We start from the raw sequence: 11,587 nt of genomic DNA on the forward strand, positions 1-11,587 counted from the left end.
TGGATCCATTGAAAAACCCAAATTTTATGGGGCTATTCCTCGAACTCTACAAAGGAGATGCCCTGCCTGTGGCAGTTCCACAACGAGTTTTATGCCGACATTAAAAAGAGGAACGCAGCGCTGGAGAAACTGCTTTCTTTGGTGCGGATCATGGTCCCCACGGCAGACATGGCCTATCTGAATAGGAAAATTGGGGCCATGAAGATTACATATCTCAGGGAGAGAAAGAAGCACCTGGAGTCCTTGAGAGCAGGAGATACAGATGCCGTTTATTACCCCAGGATGGTTTACTTTGAGAGGCTGCATTTTCTGGTAGACCAGGGGGTACCCAGGCCACCACTCTCCTGTCTTCCTTCAAAGCATCCTTCAACCCCAGCTGAGGCTTCCAACGTCCAACCTGGGCCTTCCAGGCAGCAACATGTGGTGGGGCCCAGCTTGAGACAGGTATTGCATTGTTGAACATATTTCTTGTGTTACATTTAATGATGTTAACTAGATGTTCTTATTGATCAGTAAGTTGTGATTTATCAAAGTGGTTTACATCTCAATAGACAGTAGTGACCAAAAATGATTGGTACAAGAATGAAAAATGCTGGGCTCAGAATGATAGTCTGTTCTATTTGGTAACATTCAATTTGCAAAAGCCAGGAGCACAAAATGGTGTGATTGATGAGCAAAAAACTAAAACCATGTCCCCTTTTCATACACAGGAAGACCTCAGTCGGGGGGAGGCTGTGGCAAGTGGCAGCCAGGAGGTCGACCAACGCCCTCCTCCTGCCCCAACTACAGGAGCCGAGCCACAGCCTCGAAGGATGCCTGGTGGGAAGTGCCGAAGGAAGATGAGTGAGTGATGGCCTGGGTTCAGTCTGGTCTGCCAGAAGATACAGCCTCTTGAAGATCCACATCCTGGGGACATAAATGGCATCTGACTTTCCTATTCTCTAGGACTTCGGGACCAGACTTCTCTCCCTGAAATATGTACTCCTCAGGCCACCAATTTTTGATATTCTAATTTGTTCACGTGTGCCCTGGGGGCCAAAGGCTGCACCAAAGTAACAAGTTTCTCCAGCGCTGCATTCCTCTTTTTATTTTATTGCGACCAAAATAAAAGGGTTTTTTTTTGTTTGATGAAATACTTGTGTATGTGTTTTCCTTCAAAAAGTACAGTTTATTTGTGAGCAGGCAGGTACATTTAAAAAACAAACAAACAAAAAAACAAAGTGAAATGAATAACAAGGGGTACCAACAATAAATAACCTCCTGTAGATTAAAAAAAGAAAAACAAAATATCAAAAATACAATAATGTTGTTGTGGCAAGTTTACACACAAAAAACACCCGGGAAAAAAAAAAAAAAAAAAAAAAAAGCCATCCAAAAAAGAATAAACAAAATCTAAAATTGTGTAGATGTGACGGAAAATAAAATTGTATTGCTTAAATGGTGAAAAAAAATAAAAATAAATAAAAAGGGTCATGAAATACGTTCGGGAGAAGTGTGTGTGTGACTATGAGCATCAAAAGAAGTTCGTTCTTGCAGCATTGTAAAGAACAAGAGAATGTGCTTCATGAATGAATTTTTAACATTGCAGCGTGACGAATGTGCTATATCGCTTTACGAGCAGTAGTTTTACCCGAACGAGCGCTTCCGTGTCTGAATTTGAATGTGAGCATGCGTGGCACCTTGTCCGTCGGAGTAGGCTACACATGATCGGAGTATGTCCGATCGGACCAGTTTGTCGGAAAATATTTCCAGCAAGTTGGAAAATTGGGTCCGACGGATATTCCGATGGAAACAGTCCGATGCATACCACACACAGTCGGATTATCCGACAAAACGGTCCGATACACATTCCGTCGGAATCTCCGACCGTGTGTACAAGGGCTTATAGTGATGATCTCCCTTTTCTGTATGGCTTATTTTATTGCCATTTGGTTTGATAACCTAATCTTCTCAGAGATTGTACATTTTTTCAAATAAAACATTTTTTTGAGAATCGTGATCTTCATTCTAAGCAAAAGAATCGTGATTCTAATTTTTCCCAGAATCGCACAGCTCTAATGGAAAGCCATAGAATACCCTTCAGAGACTCTGGGCTTTACATGAGAAGATCTGGGGGGGGCGCATCTCTTCACATCGGCAACTTCAGGCCCGCTGACCTCAGTAAATGCACTTTGAATTATCCGACACATCTGAATGTTTCTACTGGAGAACACAGATTTCCTTGTACATGACAGTGGAATTGCATGGCGACCCGAACGCCACAAGACCACACAGCATCATCGTGGTGGATGCATTTGTACATCTTGTATTGTCCAAAGTTCCTTCTTTTTCTTCAGAAAATAAAAATAATCTAATCGTTTTCCACTGATTACCGAGGAGAAGTTACAAGACCAGAGGAAGGAAAATACATTTCCTGCTTCATCTGAAAACGCTGACACAATTTCACAAGAAGAGAGATCATCCTCCCCGTCCACCAATCAGGAGGGGCCACGAGACGCTATCACTTACACCGTGTGATCCTGAATCACATCACTCCTCATTTCTCTTCCCAATCAACAAAACCTCATTTAAAAAGCACATTTATGTGGTTCCAAAAAGTCATTTTCATTCTTTTTTAAAGAGGTTCTAAAAAGGCAGAAAGTTTAACATCTTCCTACCCAGCCTACAGCAGAATGACGGTCAGATGGGGGTTTCATTGTTGTGAAGGGGCGTCACATGACAACCAGTCACAACATGCCGCTCGTGCGTGCCCCCCCCCCCCCCCCAGAGGGCACAGGGTGATCGGTGGTGTGGTGCATTGCCCGGACACACTATCTCCGATCACGGTAAAGAGTCTATGATGCAGGCTCTGTACAATGTGATCAGAGTGTAAATAGGAAGTACCGGTTATCGCAATTCATCTATTCACGCTGACAGGGCGTGAGAGCCGATAAACAACTCCCCTGACGGGGGGGGATCCACCAGTGATATCAATCAGTGGTGCAAATCAGTGCCCTTTAGTAATGCATGTCAGTTCCTAATCATCAGTGCCACCTATCAGTACTGCATATTAGTACCACCTCATCAATGCCCATCAGTGCTGCATATTAGTACCACCTCATCAGTGCTGCATATTAGTACCACCTCATCAGTGCCCATCAGTTTGTGGATATTAGTACCACCTCATCAGTGCTGCATATTAGTACCACCTCATCAATGCAGTGAAGGAGAACTAAAACAACCTGCAAAATTTTCTGTCTTTTTTTTCCTTTTTTTTATATTTTCATGAAGCAAAAATAAAATCCCAGTGGTGAGTAAAAACCACCAAAAGAAAGCTTGCAGTCCTGCAAGCCGCATCTTTGAGGCGCAGTAGGAGCGGTGTATACACTGCTCCTAAAGCGCCCCTGCCCATTGAAAACAATAGTTAGTGCCGCTGAAGTGCTGGCAAAGCGCCGCTGCAGACCCTTTTTCAGCCGCTAGCGGGGGTTAAAAGCATCCTGCTAGCGGCCGAAAAGGGATGCAAAAACGATGGTAAAGCGTCGCTAAAAATAGCGGCGCTTTACCGCCCTGAACGCCCCAGTGTGAAAGTAGCCCGTTTAAAAAAAAAAAAATAATAATAATAATGATTAAAAACGTTGTTTGTGTAAAGCGTTGCATGACCATGCAATTGCTATTTAAAAAAGAGTGGCAGCGCTGAAAGCCAAACATTGGCCTGGGCAGGAAGGGGGTGAAAGTGCCCAGTATTGCAGTGGTTAAAATGGAGTTCCGCCAATTTTTTTTTTATTTTTTTTAAAGCCAGCAGCTACAAATACTGCAGCTGCTGACTTTTAAAATATGGGCATTTACCTGTCCAGGGAACCCGCGATATCCTCACCCGAAGCAGACCCATCCCTCGGCTCTCAGGTGGAGGCACCGCCATCTTCGGCAAGTGAATCAGTAAGTGAACCCTTGCGGCTTCACTTCCTGGTTCCCTACTACGCATGCAAGAGTCGTGCTGCGCAATCACACTGATCCCTGCTGTCTTCTGGGACCCATGTGTCTCCCAGAAGATTGGAGGAGGAGGCACCGAACATGGTGTAGATAGCCGCAGATACTGCGGCTATCTATGCCCAGAAGTGGGAGCAAATACCTGGATTAGTTAGAGTCCATGCCATGGCACCACGTCTGAATGGACACACGGAGGAGCAGCTGGGCTCGGGTGTCCCCCATAGCAAGCAGGAGGGAGGGGCCAGGAACGCCGGTGAGGTATCCAATAAGAGAAGGATCGGGGCTGCTCTGTGCAAAACCATTACACAGAGCAGGTAAGTATAACATGTATGTTATTTAAAAATATATAAAAAAAAATTACAAGAATTTAGTATCACTTTAAATCTGCAGCTTTCATTTTAATAACCCCTGGTGATGATATATATATATATAAATAAATAAATAAATAAACAGGGCTCGACAAACCCCGGGCGCCAGGTCGCATTTGCGACTAGAATTAGCGACCTGGCGCAGCACAGCCGTCTCCGTGCACCCCTCGGCGTGATCGCGTCGGGCCGCGCCGCCGCTGGCCAGTAATTGAGGCCGCGGCTTTGAGGCCTTCTGCGGTCCTATTTTTCCTTCTGGAATCTGGCACCCTCTAGTGGTGGCTGTTGGTATGACAGCCAGCAATGCTAATGGAGCTTTCACTGCCCACCCATCTTCTCCCCTTTACTTAGAACTCCTTAAAGTGGTTGTAAACCCTTACAACACACATTGGCCTACAGGTAAGCCTAGATTAAAGCGGGGTTCCACCCTAAAGTGGAACTTCCGCTGATCGGAGCCCTCCCACCCCCCTCCGGTGTCACAATTGGCACCTTTCAGGGGGGAGGGGGGTGGAGATACCTGTCAAAGACAGGTATTTACACCCACTTCCGGGCATAGACTCCCGTGGGAGTCTATGCCTCTTCCTGTCCTGCCACGCTGTCTGCTGGGACACACACGGGTCCCAGAGACAGCGCGGACAATTCCTATTGCGCTGCGCGACTCGCGCATGCGCAGTAGGGAACCGGGAAGTGAAGGCGATTCGCTTCACTTCCTGATTCCCTCACCTAGAATGGTGGAGGCAGCAGCCGAGAGATCGATCGGCCTCGGCATTGCTGGAACCCGGGACAGGTGAGTGTCCATTTATTAAAAGTCAGCAGCTGTAGTATTTATAGCTGCTGGCTTTTAATAATTTTTTTGTAGGTGGAATCCCTCTTTAAAGAGGAAGTAAACCCTGATGGGTTTACTTCCTCTTTTTTTCCCTGCAAAGGTAAAGCATAATGGACTACTATGCATCGCATAGTAGCTCATTATGTGTCACTTACCTGACACAGGAGCCAGCGAAGTCGCCGCTGTCCCCTGTAGTCCGCCGCATCCATGTTGCTGGTGGCGTCTTGCAGCTCCGACGAATCACAGCGGCGCAGCCGCGATGACATCACTCCCGCGCATGCGAGTCGCGTCTCGCAGCTCCGCCGCCATACGGCGAAGCCGCGATGACGTCACTCCCGCGCATGGGAGTCGACAAATTAGGCAAATCCATTCTTGGATTTGCCGCATTTAGTGCGCCTGCGCGCCGCTGTCTACGGTGCATGCGCCGTAGACAGCGGTGCCCATTTTCGGGCAAATATCTCCTAAACCATATAGGTTTAGGAGATATTGCTTGGACCTACAGGTAAGCCTTAATCTAGGCTTACCTATAGGTCCAAATTGTTTGGAAGGGTTTACTTCCTCTTTAAGGCTTACCTGTAGGTCCAAGAAATATATCCTAAACCTATACGGTTTAGGAGATATTTGCCGAAAGATAGGCACTACTGTCTACGGCGCATGCGCCGTAGACAGCAGCGCAGGCGCACTAAGCGCGCCGCCAAATATGCCGCGCGTGGCGGCTCCTGTTCGCATGCGCGGGAGTGACGTCATCGCGGCTTCGCCGAATGACAGCCGCAGAGCAGCGAGACCCCGAGAAGATGGATGTGCCCGACTACAGGGGACGGCGGTGACTTCGCTGGCTCCTGTGTCAGGTAATTTACACCTAATGGACTACTATGCGATGCATAGTAGTCCATTATGCTTTGCCTTTGCAGGGAATGAAAGAGGAAGTAAACTCATCAGGGTTTACTTCCTCTTTAACATTATATACATTTTGTATTCTAACAACCTAGAGAATAAAATGGTGGTCGTTGCAATACTGTGTCACACCGTATTTCGTATTTGTGCAGCGGATTTACAAGCGCACTTTTTTGGGGGAAAATTATTTAATTAAAAAAAATGAGACAACAGTAAAGTTAGCCCAATTTTTTTTTATATTGTGAAAAATGTTACGCCAAGTAAATTGATATCCAACATGTCACGCTTCAAAATTGCGTCCGCTCATGGAATGGCGACAAACTTTTACCCTTTAAAATCTCCATAGGCAACGTTTAAAAAAAAATTCTACAGGTTGCACGTTTTAAGTTACAGAGCAGGTCTAGGGCTAGAATTTTTGCTCTCGCTTATTTTTTCCACTGTTCTTTAAAATAATAATAATAATAATAATAATAATAATAATAATAATAATAATAATAATAATAATAATAATAATAATAATGTCACTTTTATTCCCATTACAAGGAATGTAAAAATCCCTTGTAATAGAAAAAAAGCATGACAGGTCCTCTTAAATATGAGATCTGGGGTCAGAGAGACCTCACATCTCATATTTACACTAAAATGCAATTAAAAAAAATAAATAAAATGTCCCTCTAAGAGCAATGACTTGGAGACAGGTGGGGGGGGCCGCGCTATCTTCCCCTCACTCGTCTCCATGTCAGGCCAGGGACAGGTCCGGATTGCCGTTACGGACCTGGCTCCTAGATTCGATAGAGAGATAGAGAGCCACATTTCAGGCTTCAAAACAAAGATATAAAATTAAATTTTTTTGTGAAGAATCACCAACAAGTGGGACACAATTGTGAAGTGGAATTAAATCTAGTGGATATTTTAAACTTTTTTAGCAAATAAAAACCTGAAAAGTGGTGCGTGCAAAATTATTCGGCCCCTTTACTTTCAGTGCAGCAAACTCACTCCAGAAGTTCAGTGAGGATCTCTGAATGATCCAATGTTGTCCTAAATGACTGATGGTGATAAATAGAATCCACCTGTGTGTAATCAAGTCTCTGTATAAATGCACCTGCTCTGTGATAGTCTCAGGGTTCTGTTGAAAGCGCAGAGAGCATCAAGACCAAAGGAACACACCAGGCAGGTCCGTAATACTGTTGTGGAGAAGTTTAAAGCTGGATTTGGATACAAAAAGATTTCCCAAGCTTTAAACATCCCAAGGAGCACTGTGCAAGCGATCATTTTGAAATGGAAGTAGTATCAGAACACGGCAAATCTACCAAGACCTGGCCGTCCCTCTAAACTTTCAGCTCAGACAAGGAGAAGACTGATCAGAGATGCAGCCAAGAGGCCCATGATCACTCTGGATGAACTGCAGAGAACTACAGCTGAGGTGGGAGAGTCTGTCCATCGGACAACAATCAGTCGTACACTGCACAAATCTGGCCTTTATGGAAAAGTGGTAAGAAGAAAGCCATTTCTCAAAGATATCCATAAAAAGTCTCGTCTAAAGTTTGCCACAAGCCACCTGGGAGACACACCAAACATGTGGAAGAAGGTGCTCTGGTCAGATGAAAACAAAATCCAACTTTTTGCCCACAATGCAAAACGATATGTTTGGCATAAAAGCAACACAGCTCATCACCCTCGACACACCATCCCCACTGTCAAACATGGTGGTGGCAGCATCATGGGTTGGGCCTGCTTTTCTTCAGCAGGGACAGGGAAGATGGTTCAAATTGAGGGGAAGATGGATGCAGCCAAATACAGGACCATTCTGGATGAAAACCTGTTAGAGTCTGCAAAAGACCTGAAACTGGGACGGAGATTTATCTTCCAACAAGACAATGATCCCAAACATACAGCAAAATCTACAAAGGAATGGTTCACAAATAAACGTATCCAGGTGTTAGAATGGCCAAGTCAAAGTCCAGACCTGAATCCAATCGAGAATCTGTGGAAAGAGCTGAAAACTGCTGTTCACAAACGCTCTCCATCTAACCTCACTGAGCTCAAGCTGTTTTGCAAGGAAGAATGGGCAAGAATTTCAGTCTCTCGATGTGCAAAACTGATAGAGACATACCCCAAGTGACTTGCAGCTGTAATCGCAGCAAAAGGTGTCTCTACAAAGTATTAACGTAAGGGGGCCGAATAATTTTGCACGCCCCACTTTTCATTTTTTTTTTTTTTATTAGTTAAAGTTTCAAAAATCCAATAGATTTCGTTCCACTTCACAATTGTGTCCCACTTGTTGATGATTCTTCACAAAAAATTTTATATCTTTATGTTTGAAGCCTGAAATGTGGCAAAAGGTTGAAAAGTTCAAGGGGGCCGAATACTTTCGCAAGGCACTGTAGATATATTTTTATATATTCTTTTTTTATCATCCATATGTAAAATAAAAAAAGAAACATATCATCTACAGGAAAGCACTCTATAATTTAATTTTTAAATGAAAAATATTATATATTTTATGTTTGGGGTGCTAATAAATTTTCTGATTACATATTTTAAAGCAGGGACCCTAGAGAATAAATTGGTGGGCTTTGCAAATTTTGGTATTTGTGCAGCATTTTAACACAATCTTTTGGAAAAAATACCCTTTTTTGAATTTTAATGCAAAAAAAAAAAAAAAAAAACACACACACAATATATAACCCATTTTAAAGATGATGTCATGTTAAATAGATACCAAACATGTCTTGTTTTAAAACTGCGCACACCTGTGCAACGGCGTAAGGTTTACCATCCACGAGCGACACTTTAAAAGCCTTTACAGGTTACCACTTCAGATTTACACTGGAGGTCTGGTGCTAGAATTGCTGCCAGTGAGCGGACATGCCGATAACTGGCTTGTGTTTACATCCTGTGATCAGATGTTATCAGCTGACAGCTGATAACGTGGTAAAGGGCCGCTGCGATTGGCCCTTTACCCTGATCTGAGATCAGCTGAATCCGAAGGACTCGGCGATCACTGGGTTGGCGGGCGGGCAGCACAATCAAAGGAGGTGGCCCATGTACGCCCTCCCAGTGCTGTAGCCGGCTTACTTTGTGGACACGAAGTGGTGACATGGTGCCTTTGGTTGGTGGTGCTCAAATGCCGTGTAGTCCCCCTTTAAGTACATAATCTGCATACAGATAAAAGAAAAGGTTTGTACGGGTTTTATAAAGTGTACCTGATTGGCTGGAATGTTTCACAGCTTTATTCTTCTAATGATGTCATTGCTTGTATTCCTTGCCAGGACCTGAAATGTACAGAAATGTCAGAGCAAAGGTCCATTAAATGTAACATATCCAAGGATTAGAAGTAAAGAGACACATGGAAGAATTAGAAAATCCACAATAAGAACAATTTGGTGAAATGTAGCCAAAGCAGTTTCTTTAGTTCTGATGGAGAAGGATTACACCCCCTGTCTGGCTTTTTTTTTTTTTTTTGCTGTCTGTGTCCCTGCTGGGGAGATTTGTTCTGATCACCATTATCATTGAAGGGAAAATCCAACATCTCGACGATGAACAAATCTCCCATTGGGAACACTTTCCAGTGACAACTGCCAAAAGATGGGATTTCCCCTCACTTCCTGTTGTGCCAGCATGACAGGAAGTGACAGTAAATCTTCCCAATGGGACATCTGCTGGGCCTTTACTGTTCTCTGCGGCTCCATTAGAAGGTTCTCCCCTTACTGCAAGAGCAGCAAACAAAAATACTAACTATTTTTCAGAGTAGAGTGGGGGAAGGGGGTCTAGAACCCCTGTCAGATGTTTATTACTGGTAAAAGGATTGGAAGGTGTCTTGTTGTATATCAGCCACCAAAAATTATCAGGTGAAAAAAGTGGCAATAAAGGCATGCTGCGTCCCACTGACTTCAATGCAAAAATCGCTCCGCATTTACTTCAATGCAAACCCCCCCCCCCCCCCCCCCCCCGGCTTCAAGCCAAAAAAGGCCCTTATTAACTTCAATGGATAGAATTATAGAAACTATACATTTCAGATAGAATATATTATATATATATTATACTATACACACACAAAAAATTGTGGGGGGGGTAGAGAAAGCGACACCATTTTCAGCCACACACACACACACACATTTATTTTAGACCATATAAAAAAGAAAAAAAAAAAAAATAGAATAATAATATTATTATATATTACTGTTTTATATTTAAAACTATATTTATTATTATTGTTAAAGTATAATCCATATATTTTTTCCTTTATACCTATAAGCATCCATATGTAAAATATAAAAGATCATTTCATCCATTAGCCCCACAGACTCACCGCTGTCTCAAATCCACCAACAAATCACACTCCTCAGGACAGGTACTTTCTAGGCGAGGATCCTTTCCTTATAGGAACCTCTTGGAGGGGCCGAGAATAGAGAGCGCCCCCCCCCCTGTAGGACCACAGCTACAACACACCCACCACCCCCCTCACTCCTCAGAGCCCTGAGGCAATTTGTGTCCCCAATGTAACCCCCCCCACTTCCTGTCTGATGGGACTGTTGTCACCAGGACAGGAAGTGAGCACAAATCTCTCAAGTTGGGTCCCAAAGAGCATTAATAACCCGCTAGAGGCTCCAAAGTGCCCTGACTGCACCCAAACCTGAGCCCAGCCCCTGTCCTGGGTCGACATAGGGGAGCAGCAGCCCAGAGCCCTATCACATAGACAATATGGAGGGGGCTCAACCCTTCCCAGGCATACCCCTCCACCAGACACCTATATATTATCTTATCGCATCGCTATATATACATACTTCTCCTTACCTCACCCTGGAAAAAGAAAGCATGTGACCGAACCCGGCCAACCAATGCCAGCAAGCTTGTCAGCCTACGGAGCCCCGCCCACACGTTTCGTCACCTCCTCCGGTTACATCGCCAACAGCGCTCCGCTCGCTAGAGGCCGGGCCCGCCCCCTTCTTTGGTGTCCGCGGCACTTCCGGCTATTACAGCAGGGAGTTGGGCTCCGACAAAATGGCCGCCGCTGTGTGTCATATTTTGCTGCCTATCGCAGAATGGTGCGGAAGTGACGTTGCCGCCAGAAATTGCGTACTGCGCATGCGCAAAGCGTTCCAAACACTCGCGCCATGCGTTCCAACATAGTTTCGGCAATACCGTTCAGCGAAACCATCACATAATGTTACGGAAGTGATGTTACAGACAACACAAACACTGGGCCGTGCGTTACAACACTAATATTTCCCTTGTTACCTAGTATCATTTTTTACCAACCATGCTGAGCTACGTGCCGTGTTAGGTTCTGCATTGCTGGGACTTGTAGTGCCTATCCTGAGCTACATGCTTCAATGTTCAGTGTCCTCATCCTTATCCCCGAGCTTCAATGTTCAGTGTCCTCATCCCTATCCCCGAGCTTCAATGTTCAGTGTCCTCATCCCTATCCCCGAGCTTCAATGTTCAGTGTCCTCATCCCTATCCCCATGCTTCAATGTTCAGTGTCCTCATCCTTATCCCCGTGCTTCAATGTTCAGTGTCCTCATCCTTATCC

The 11,587-nt window shown here is 44.5% G+C and overlaps 1 protein-coding gene across 10 annotated transcripts in view; it reads right to left on the minus strand.

The window, feature by feature from the left end:
- The window catches only part of CLCN5 (chloride voltage-gated channel 5), a 138,385-nt gene extending 127,409 nt beyond the window's left edge, over nt 1–10,976 (minus strand). For 4 of the 10 annotated variants that reach the window (XM_077465150.1, XM_077465148.1, XM_077465139.1 and 1 more), the window contains exons 1-2: nt 10,849–10,976; nt 9,258–9,326 (exon numbers count right to left, since the gene is read on the minus strand). The gene's annotated coding sequence lies outside the window, so the exon portion shown is untranslated. Of the gene's footprint in view, nt 1–9,257; nt 9,327–10,363; nt 10,471–10,838 lie in introns of those variants that run through there. The other 6 variants (XM_077465144.1, XM_077465142.1, XM_077465147.1 and 3 more) reach the window with 6 other exon arrangements.
- Between the last annotated feature and the right edge of the window lie 611 nt (nt 10,977–11,587).

This window comes from Lithobates pipiens, unplaced genomic scaffold (genome assembly GCF_037356315.1).
Source record: "Lithobates pipiens isolate NorthernLeopardFrog02 unplaced genomic scaffold, aLitPip1_a1.2 Scaffold_1, whole genome shotgun sequence".
NCBI lineage: Eukaryota > Metazoa > Chordata > Amphibia > Anura > Ranidae > Lithobates > Lithobates pipiens.